Source organism: Thamnophis elegans, chromosome 5 (genome assembly GCF_009769535.1).
Source record: "Thamnophis elegans isolate rThaEle1 chromosome 5, rThaEle1.pri, whole genome shotgun sequence".
Taxonomy (NCBI): Eukaryota; Metazoa; Chordata; class Lepidosauria; order Squamata; family Colubridae; genus Thamnophis; species Thamnophis elegans.
Window position 1 is genome coordinate 74,328,559 of NC_045545.1, and position 11,069 is coordinate 74,339,627.

An 11,069-nucleotide genomic window follows, 5' to 3' on the forward strand; every position below is an offset into this window, starting at 1 on the left:
TCTATTCTAGATGGAAACTAAAATATTAAGCATAGCCCAAGTAAATGAAATACAGATTAACAAAATAAGAAAGTAACAGTGCACGCCACAATAAGCTTAAGGCAATAAGAGACGCGGAGACAAAGCTAAGAGGAAAACATTATATAACTGTGAAATAGTTTCACTTCTTGAAATGTGTACTATTGTATAATTGTGATCTTTTTGTTCATATACTTCTAACCTCTGAATACCGTGTTGTATTCAAAAACCTACTTGAGCCCCACCTACTTCCATCGTTATCATATTCAAAGCAGAAATTATATGCAGGTCCATTACACACAGCAGGGTGCTTTCCCCAATCTAAGAGACTGGAAATCCCTGGGCAGGTGGGGCTTACTAATATGATGAAAGGACTTTTGTCTAGGTTATTTCTGTATAGGTTGTGACCTACTTTTTTCAGATAAATACATTCTTTTTTCATTTTCATTCTCTATCTAGTTTGAGATAATAATCATCACACTGTCTCAAAGGTTTATAACATTAGTGCTTATAATGATGCTAACCTTACATGGGTTGGTGAAATTTTTGGCTGAATTTTCACAAACTACTTTTGAATTTCCTCTTAGTTGCAAAAATCCCATTGTTATTTCATACGGGGAACAACTCTTTGAACATATCAAACAAGAGTACTTCAACCTCAATAGCACAAGGGTTATCAATAGATACAAACTAAATGTAATCCGCTTTAATCTTGATTGCAGGAAAAACTATTTCAGCAATACAGTAGTAAATGTGTGGAACACTCTACCTGATCCTGTTATTAGTTCTTCTAACTCCCATATCTTTTACCTTAAACCGTCTACTGTGGACCTTACATGTTTCTTAAGAGGTCCATAAGGGGGTGTGCATAAGCGCACCAGAGTGCCTACCATCCCTGTCCTACTGTCCCCATTTATATGTACTCATTTTATGTCTTTAAGGCTATGTTTTGCTTATTTATATCCATTTATTTGTGCCATTTTTTCATGTGTCCATATATATTGATACTTGTTTCCTTGTACTTGTTGACAAATAAAATAAACAAATCAATTAAATTTCCAAATTGCCTGGTTTGATCTAGCAAATAATCTGACATTTTCTAGATATTTGGGGCAATCACAACAATCATTCCTCAATATCTTATAGTGATTGAATTGAATTGAATTGAATTTATTAGATTTCTATGCCGCCCAATCCTGAAGGACTCCGGGCGGCTTACAGAATAAAAAGAAATTAAAGGAACTTAAAAACAATAGGACACACAGAGTTAAAAAAAGAACGCAACAAACACCCAATCAGAAGGCCTGCTGGAAAAGCCAGGTTTTAATGGCTTTGCGAAAGGCCATGAGAGTGGGGAGGGCCCAGATCTCTGGGGGCAGCTCATTCCATATGGCCGGAGCGGCAACAGAGAAGGCCCTACTTCTAGGCGCTGCCAGCCGGCATTGTCCTGCTGAAGGCACCCGGAGAGGGCCCATCCTGTGCGACCTTATTGGTCTAAGGGAGGTATGTGGCAGGAGACGGTCTCGTAGGTACCCAGGTCCTAGGCCATGTAGGGCCTTAAAGGTGATAATCAGCACCTTGAATTGTGTTCGGAGACCAATGAGCAGCCAGTGCAGCTCGCGGAGGATAGGTGTATCGCTTGCGTGGCTGCATTCTGGACTAGTTGCAGTCTCTGAACACTTTTCAGGGGCAGCCCCAAGTAGAGCACATTACAGATTGGGGATGGTGGGGCTTAAGTCTAAAATAGGTATTGGGCACCAGGTTGTCTTCACCTCAGAAAATAACTAAATAAAGCCCATAACTGCGGTGGTTCAGTGGCTAAGATGCTGAGCTTGTCAATTGGAAGGTTGGCAGTTCAGTGGTTTGAATCCCTTGTGCCACATAATGGAGTAAGCTCCTGTTACGTGTCCCAGCTCCTGTCAACCTAGCAGTTCGAAAGCACGTAAAAATGCAAGTAGAAAAATAGGGATCACTTTTGGTAGAAAGGTAACAGAGTTCCATATGCCTTTGGCATTTAGTCATGCCGGCCACATGACCATGGAGACATCTTCGGACAATGCTGGCTCTTTGGCTTTGAAACGGAGATGAGCACTGCCCCCTAGAGTTAGGAACAACTAGCACATAAGGTTATATATATGCATATATCATTAAACAACCTTAGACATGCACATAATTATATATGACAACGAACCAGAATTCCTAATTTATACAGTGTAATTCAAGCAAGTAAAGTAGGAAAAGGTAACTTGTGATGTCTGAATATGGAATCCTGTTTCTTCGCTACTAAATGAGACAGGAATGTAAGGCGGCCAAATCAGGTTCAAATATCACAAATATCCATTCCTGGTTAATTGTACCTAGTTTTATAAAGGGAAGAACAAATGAGGCCTCACTCACAACAAACCATGCCAAATATGACTTATTTTCCCAATGAGCAACCACTTTTGTTCTAGTTTTCATTTCCTTTGGCAACTGATTTATAGAAAAGAAAATTAATCAAGTCTAAAAGACTCAACAATGCAATCCTTTGTAGCTCTGAGAGACCCGCTGCAGAAGATCTAATCAGAGACCTGCTAAGGGCCTACTTGACTTGGAAGAGAGAGAAGAGGGTGACAAGAGAGAGAAAAAAGGGGGGGACTCAGAGAATACTTTTGTCTGGGTCACACTCTGTGCTTGTTTCAGTTTACTCCAGAAGCACGGTGGCCCTAAGCAGGAAAAAGCTGGCTCACTCTACATGCTAGGCTAATTCCCTTCACTACAATAGGCTTTACAAGTCCATAAGGGGAATGCCATCTGGCCGCATGAAAGCTGGAGCAACAGCTTCAGCTGTGCAAAATTGAAACAAGATGTGATTCTTCCAATGGCTTGGTTTCACTTAAGCAAAACAGAATCTGTATATTTCACATAAGTGATACTGACATGAGGAACTCTAAGGCAGCCTCGAGAGCAGGGGTGTCAAACTTGTGGCCCATGGGCCGGATGCGTCACACACTGGCAACACCCACACCCGATTTAGCAAAGAGGCAAAAGGTTGCAATACGGTCATGTGATAATGCTGTGACAATGTGAGTCCCCCCCCCCCCCCCTTGCTCTAGAGCAGTGTTTCTCAACCTTGGCAACTTGAAGATGTCCGGACTTCAACTCCCAGAATTCCCCAACCAGCATTCACTGGCTGGGGAATTCTGGGAGTTGAAGTCCGGGCATCTTCAAGTTGCCAAGGTTGAGAAACACTGCTCTAGAGACTTACTAGAATGCCTGTCTAGTTCCTAGACCTAGAATAACTGAATGGGGATAGTAAAACTGTAGGGTTGGAGGCGTCCATGAAGATGGAACACAATTTACGTATACGTCAATCTCTACGTAGGGTGAAACTCATTTATTTCAGCATACATTTTAAATAAATTTGCTCTTTTTCTTCCTCAACTTCATTCTTTCCAGACTGAATTGAATTACAACGTCCATCATCACTCCCAAACTAGCACAGCATTAGATTTGTAAAGGCATAACATTTAACGTAGACGACCTCAGATTAACAGAGTTGGAAGGGACCTTATAGGTCATCTAGTCCAACCTTCCCCCTCGCTCAAACAGGAGATCCTACACCTGTTGAGAGTGCTTATTTTTGAGGTAGCTTGAATAGTGTCCATTCCTGTATTACCCCTTCCTGAGCAAGCCTTTAAAATGGCTACTCCATGTGGATGGAAATAATTATTATGTGATCTGTCAGAGTCAATATGTCCTATTACCAGTAGATGAACTACAGGTGATCCTCAATTTATGACTACGATTGAGCTCAAAATTTCAGTGGCTAAGTGAAACATTTAAGTGAATTTTACCCCATTTTATGACCCTTCTTGCCACAGTTGTTAAGTGAATCACTGAAATTGTTAGTGACACAGTTGATAAGTGAAACTGGCTTCCTCGTTGATTTTGCTTAAAAGAAGGTCACAAAAGGGGATGACATGACCAGAGGTGGGTTGCTACTGGTTCGCACTGGTTCGGGCGAACCGGTAGTGAAAGTTACGACTGAGTTGCCGAACCGGTAGGGACAGCAGGCTTGTCACACCTGGAACTGGTTCCCCAGTCACCACAGCATGTTTTTTGACATTTTTAATGTTCTGCACATGCGCAGACCTATTTACAGGCAAATGTGCACACGTGCGCATTGAACCGGCGGTGATGCCAGCAGAAACCTACCCCTGCACATGACCCCAAGATACTGCAACCATCATACCAATATGAGTCAGTTGCCAAGTGTCTGAATTTTAATCATGTGACCATGGGGATGCTGAAAAGGTCATAGGTGAGAAAAAGGGTCATAAGTCACTTTTTTCAGTGCCGTTGCAACTTTGAACAGTCACTAAACGAACTTGTAAGTCAAGGAGTACCTGTGTTATTATATTTTCAAAAAGCAGTCATTTCAATATATGAGAGGGATTGCTGTAGCCCGTGTCACTGTTCTGGCTTTGATGTTGTTGGTTGCGAAGTTGCGTACGACCCATCGCAACCCCATAGACAACGTTCCTCCAGGCCTTCCTGTCCTCTACCATCCTCTGTCGTCCCCTTCTTCTTTTGCCCTCAATCTTTTCCAACATTAGGCTCTTCTCTAGTGACTGTTCTGGCTTACTGGGGCTGAATACTCCTTTAAATGTCCACCTGCCTTAAATTTTCTAATTGTTTTATACTATTTGTGTCAGCTTTCCCTATTCTGTTACCTTCAGAGGCAGAAGTGATGAAGAAAGTCATCTAAGGACAATTCGACACCAGATGCTTATGTTCCCCCTGAATTGGCTTTGCATTGCTCTTAAACCATGCTGTCACTATGCTTTAGCAGATGAACTAGTTTACTTCTGGCTCAGCTGAAAAGGCATTGCTCTGAAGTTGGTTTTCATATGGAAATTTTGTCACCCTGTAGTTTAGAAGCTAGCGAATTCCTGTAAGACACAGGTGGCCATGACCCATCATCTCCCCCGCCTCTACCTCCTCCCTCTCTCCTCCCCAAGTGCAGCCATATTATGCAATTTTTCAGTGGGTTGGAACAGTTAAGGGAGGAGGGAATGGAAATTATTCATCTCAGAATCCTCATGTTCCTATTCCTACAAAAAATGAGGAACTGTGCAGAAATAGCTCAGAGTCATCTCTTCCAGTGATGCCATTGATGGCTTCCTGCAGTTCTCTGGAAAGTGAGAAAGCCAAATTTTGTTCCCACATCCTAAAACACTGGCCACCTAGCTCTAAAGTGGTGTGTGTGTGTTTGTGTGTGTGTAGAACTATGGCCCTTTAATGACCTGTGGACTTCAATTCCCAGGATTCTGAGACTTGAATTCTACAAATCATAAAGGGGCCATAGTTCGCCACCTCTACTCTAAAGGAAGCCTACTTTGACAGCTTCACATCTTTTCCTTAGACCTGTGATAGCAAACCTATGGCACGTGTGCCCAAAGTGGCACACGGAGCCATGTCCCCTAGCACACACGTTGCCCATTCCTCTTCTGTGTTTCTGGTGCGCATGGCCTTTGTGCGTGTGGCAGTGCCAGAAACCAGAAGAGCTGGTCTTCCATTTTCCTGCCTGAGCATACGCACCGGCCAACTTGCTGGCTGGGGTCCATGCGCACAGTGGAAACCACAAGTTCATGATGCGTGCATGCCTCCTGGGCAGCTCCTCTTCCTGGTCGGTTCCACCACAAATGCGCGAAGGGCAAAAGCGTGCCTGACTAAACCGCGGTGACAAAACCGCGCCGACAAAACCGCGCGACGAAGGAGCGACGAATGAGCCCTGAAGCGCGCCGACAACAGCGTGCCGACAGAAGCGCGCTGTAACCTAACCCTAAACCTAACCCTAAACATAACCCTAAACCTAACCCTAACCCTAAACCTAACCCTAAACATAACCCTAACCCTTAACTTAAATTGCGCTGTTGTCGGCGCACTGTTGTCGACGCGCTTTTGATATCGCGGTTTTAGCGCCACGGTTTTTTTATGATGTTCGCGCTTTTGTCGCGTCACGTTCCTGGTCATGGCCCAGATGAGCCCATGTGCACGCAAAGCACTCGCACACACACAAAGTGCTCCCTTTTCGGCACTCGGTGTTGCGTACGCTCCCTTTTTGACACTTGGTGCCGAAAAGGTTCACCATCACTGCCCTAATCCCTCCAGCAGTGGTATTTGGAACAGGTATGAAATTAGTAATATTTTCGGTTTCTTCTACTTGTTCTGCAAGTTGTTGCTGCAGAAGAACAGCTGCAACAACACTGGATGAGCAATGTTTTGGGGTTACTGAAAGGCCTATGGCATCAGTGAAGTTGTTTTCAAACATCTTTGGGGGATTGAGAAATGGACTAATAACTGTGCCTAACATACAATATATAGAGGACATCACTTTTCCTTGGAAACATCTGGAGGGCATCAGGTTGGGGAAGCCATCCTTAATACATAAAGTGTATGGAACTGGTGCACTATGGGTTATTTAAGTTTCTATTTCAAACCTTTATACTCTTATGATTCTATTTATAATTATTTAGGAAAATAATTTTGATGCCAAGGTTTATAAACAGGAATACCTCCAAGGCAGTAGGGATAAGACATTGAGTAATATTCTTCTTTGTGAAGGGAGAAGGAATGTCCAACAATTATCTTTTTCAGAAATTTCCCAGCTTTCAGGAAGGTGAATAATAATAATAAAAAAAAAACCTGGTTCTCGGTGCATAAGGAGAGGTTTGATACTGTTGTTTGCAAGATTAATTTGTTGTATTAATTAGGATTTTTTCCCCTACAGCCTACAGCTGTAGGATGTGGCTTATGTCACATCCTACAGCTTCCCTTTTCCTTTTGTCAATTTGAATATGATAAAACTATGCTATTTCTGAGCTTTCTAAACACGATACCTATTTAGCTAGAAAGAAGAAGGAAAATCCCACTTGGGTGGCTGCTGATTTTTCCAGGCAACAAGAGTGGCAAAGGCCTTTTCAGATAATTTGATTGTGATGTAATCAACCATTATGTTTGGGAAAGTCCCAGCTCAGCTGTTCAGCCTGCTCTGCAAAGAACCACAAAACCACAGAATTTCCCCTTATAGCAGAAATGTGAAGCAGTCAGTTTCCATTTTCTAGCTATCTCTTGAGCACTTTAGAGAGCAGAAATTCTGAGAATCTATCTCTGGGGTTCATTTTCATTACAACAAGTGGATGTTCATATGATGGCATGTGATGATGTACAAGAAATGGGTAATGCTCCAAAGCATTTAAACCCAGTTGTACAATTTCTGGGCCCAACCCTGAGTTGAGCTCCCAGATTTTAGTTGCATCATTGCCAAACATTAATGATGCAGCTACTCATTTTTAGGTTGACAACAAACCCCACTTTGTGCTAAAACAGAACAGGTTTAATATGTTTTCACAAGCAAGAAATTTTCTTCCATTATTCTCCACATACCGGGAAATCTTTTCTGTCCAATCCATTTTTTTTTCATCATCACTCCACTTATTCCCTGTGTGATCCACTCCCTGTGGCTTGCTGCCTAATTCTGTACCCCAGAATGATTTTTGATTGTTTGCCAAGAAATGATGATTTGTTCCTACTATTTCACATTTCCTCTTTGTAGTAGGAATGGGAGGAGTTCCCTATAAGATTTTATTATTCCAGTTTATAGGTTTGTAATGGTACAGAAGTGCCACTTCTAAGACTGGTGAGGTCAAGAACTGGTTTTGAGATTTTATTGACCTGGTATCTGATCCTCTGCTCCAAATCTACATGTTCATCGCTCAAAGTTGGGGAACTAATTATATGATGCCAACAGTTCTATGGGATGAAGATACTTCATCGGGTGGGCTGCTGGGGGTTCACAGGGGTTTGGGAGAGCCTCTAGCTAAGATTCTCTGCAGTTCGGAGAACCCCCAAATCCCACTCCTGGCTGGCCCCGCCCTCCCCTCCCAGGAGTCCCCACACGGCCCATTTTGGATGCAGGAAATTGCACTGTGCATGTGAAGGCTTGGGGAGGGTGAAAAATGGGCCTACCGGAAGCTTGGGAAGGATGGAAATAGGCCCACTTCTGGCCTCCAGATGGCTTCCAGAGCCTGGGAGGCCATTTTTGGCCTCCTGGAGGCTTGTGGAAAGCCTCTGGAGCCCAGGGAGGGCAATAACGCCCTCTCCCCGCCATGGTGCAGGAAGCTCACTAGGCCGTGCCCATCATGGTCACACCCACTCAGCAACCGGGCAGAGAACCTCTTGCTAAAATTTTTAAAGTCCACCCCCGCTGCATGTTATTAATAGGGTAGCTAAATTGCAGGAAACTATTGCTCATTGTCATGTGTTTTGGTTTTTGTTGGACAAAGTTGTGGATGTTTTTTATTTCCATCTTCTGAACAGAAGACCAGATCTTTTTGTAATTCCTGTGAGCTTATTATTATATTTTTTAAAAACCAAGAAGTTAAAGAAAATGCAGAGCACGGGTTTTTAAATTCTTTCCAATCCCTTTACCAACAGTGGTCACAAGAGGCCTCCCCCCAGTCCCCGTGCAATGAAGTAGTGTATTGTGTCCGCATTTTCAATGAGGAATGTAAAACTGCATTTGAACAGTGCCAAAGGTTAAAACTATACGTTGGGGGAAATACTTATTAAAAAGCATATGCTATTGTTTTGAAGAAGCAGCAGCTATAGGATCTGATCCAAAATTTACTCCTAATCTGATCTGAAGGCTCACACTTCATCCTTTGGGCTGTCTTTTGTCCATGAAGATGCACTTTGCTATTAAAAATCTCTCCATGGTCTCTTAGGTGTTGGCAATTGGGAGGGAGTTTTCAGCAGAAATTGGCATAACTGGGGTCACAAGAAAAAAATATAGCAAATTGGGAAGGTTCAGCACACTTTTAAAATGTTTATTGTAACAGGTTTGGCAGAATTTACATACTTTCTAGATTCCTAATACTTGTTTTGAAAAAAGACAGGTGAACCAAAGTTATTTTCCTTTGTTTTACCTTTCAAACATTAATTATAGCTGGTTTGAGCAGAAGAATTCCTATTATATATTGCTCTAATGGAATCCCAGGTATGAACTGTGCTTTTAAAATCTGATTTAAGGGCAGATAGCCTTGAAAAAAGCAATATTCACACCTTTCTCCTGACTGCATGCTATTTACAGCAACAATACCAAACAAACCTTAACTATGATTATAAAAACTATATCTTATATAGTCAGTTTCTTCAATATTGCATGGATAATTGAAGTTATAAATGTTGCACAGGTAACTTTGAAGGATTGATTATTTTTGTCTGATTGGAAAATGATATTCATATTCTTAATTTGAAAACCATATGCCACATGGCAGGAATCGGTGTAATTTGAAAAGTTTCAACTTAAAACTAGAGATGAAAACCTTCAGTGTTTTTTCAGGAAGTGTTACTGAATTCATGCAAATCTCTTAAGGCTGGAAAACACATCAGCACATCAGTTGATTTCCCACTTCATGTATTACTCACTGGCCTCGTCAGTGATCTTTTTATCACTTTGTTTAGGCGGGAGAAACCAAGATCTTTGCATTTTTCAACCTGAAAGTTCAAAGCAAGTACTGAAATTCAAAATAGCCTGGCTGATAATAATAAGTAGCAATTAAGCTCCTGCAATCCAACACTGCAGAGAGAGTCCAGCAAAGATAGCAAAAACAATCTTCTAAGTTTGTGGACTTCTTCATTGTCATATATGACTATACGAGACTATCCATTGTTCTGTTTTGTTCTCTGAATCCAACAGCTATTTTTACTACATGTAGTCCGCAACTTAACAACCATTCATTTAGTGCAGTGTTTCTCAACCTTGGCATCTTGAAGATGTCTGGACTTCAAGTCCCAGAATTCCCCAGCCAGCTGGCTGGGGAATTCTGGGACTTGAAGTCCAGACATCTTCAAGTTGCCAAGGTTGAGAAACACTGATTTAGTGACTGTTCAAAGTTACAAGACACTGAAAAAAGTTACTTATGGCCTTTAGTATACTTATCACACTCACAGCATCCCCATGGTCACGTGATCAAAATTTGGATGCTTGGCAACCGGCATGTATTTATGTCATGGGATCACGGGATCACTTTTTGCAAATCTCTGATAAGCAAAGTCAATGGGGAAATCGGATTCACTTAACAATCATGTTACTAACTTAGAAACTGCAGTCATTTACTTAACAACCATGGCAACAAATGGAATAAAACTCATTTAATAATGGTCTTGCTTGGCAACAACAATTTTGGGCAGAGTTGTGGTCATAAGTTGAGGACTACTTATTCTTTCCCCCCAAGTATGTAGATGCTATCTTCAGAGAACTCCAGATTATTTCAGGAAGAAAATAACCATGTATTTAAGATCAATCATACTAAGAATGTTCAGACATGGTAAAAATACTGGATGCTTCATTCTTATGAGAACAATTCCAGGCTCCTGTGAACTTTCACTTTCTCTTCCCTACTCTTTGCAAAGAAGAGATAGGGAACATTTGCTTTCACATTTGATTAACACCCAAGCTCGGAATGAAATGTAATGATGCTTGGTTAGAATAAACCATGGCCAATAAAATTAACCTTGGTCGTCAGTTTACCTGATTCAGCAAGTTGCAGTTTCCTGGGGAAATAAAGCTAATACTAAGGATAAATATGTTCTTATTATGGCATCTGAATGAAGGCAAAGAGTTAGACCATGGGATTTAGTCTTGTCTATGCTGCTTAGCAGCAACTCTTCAAGGTTTCAGATAGAAATCCTTTTGGCTTAAATATATTAAGGCAATCTCCAAGAACCTTGGATATATCCCAATAGATCTCCCAAAATTATTATAATTTTTAATGTGCCAGAAAGAGAACATTATTCAATAGATGACTAAATAATACTAATCCTCATTATCCATGCATTCTGCTTCTGCAGATTTGCTTATATGTGTCTATAAAAGGGTAATCCATTTTTTATGAAACACAGACTCAACATGGTTCTATGCAGCCAAGCAGAATAGGGAAAAGTATATGAGAACCTTCCTGCACAGAGTCAACATGAGCTACGCACAGGAAAACTGCGTTCTT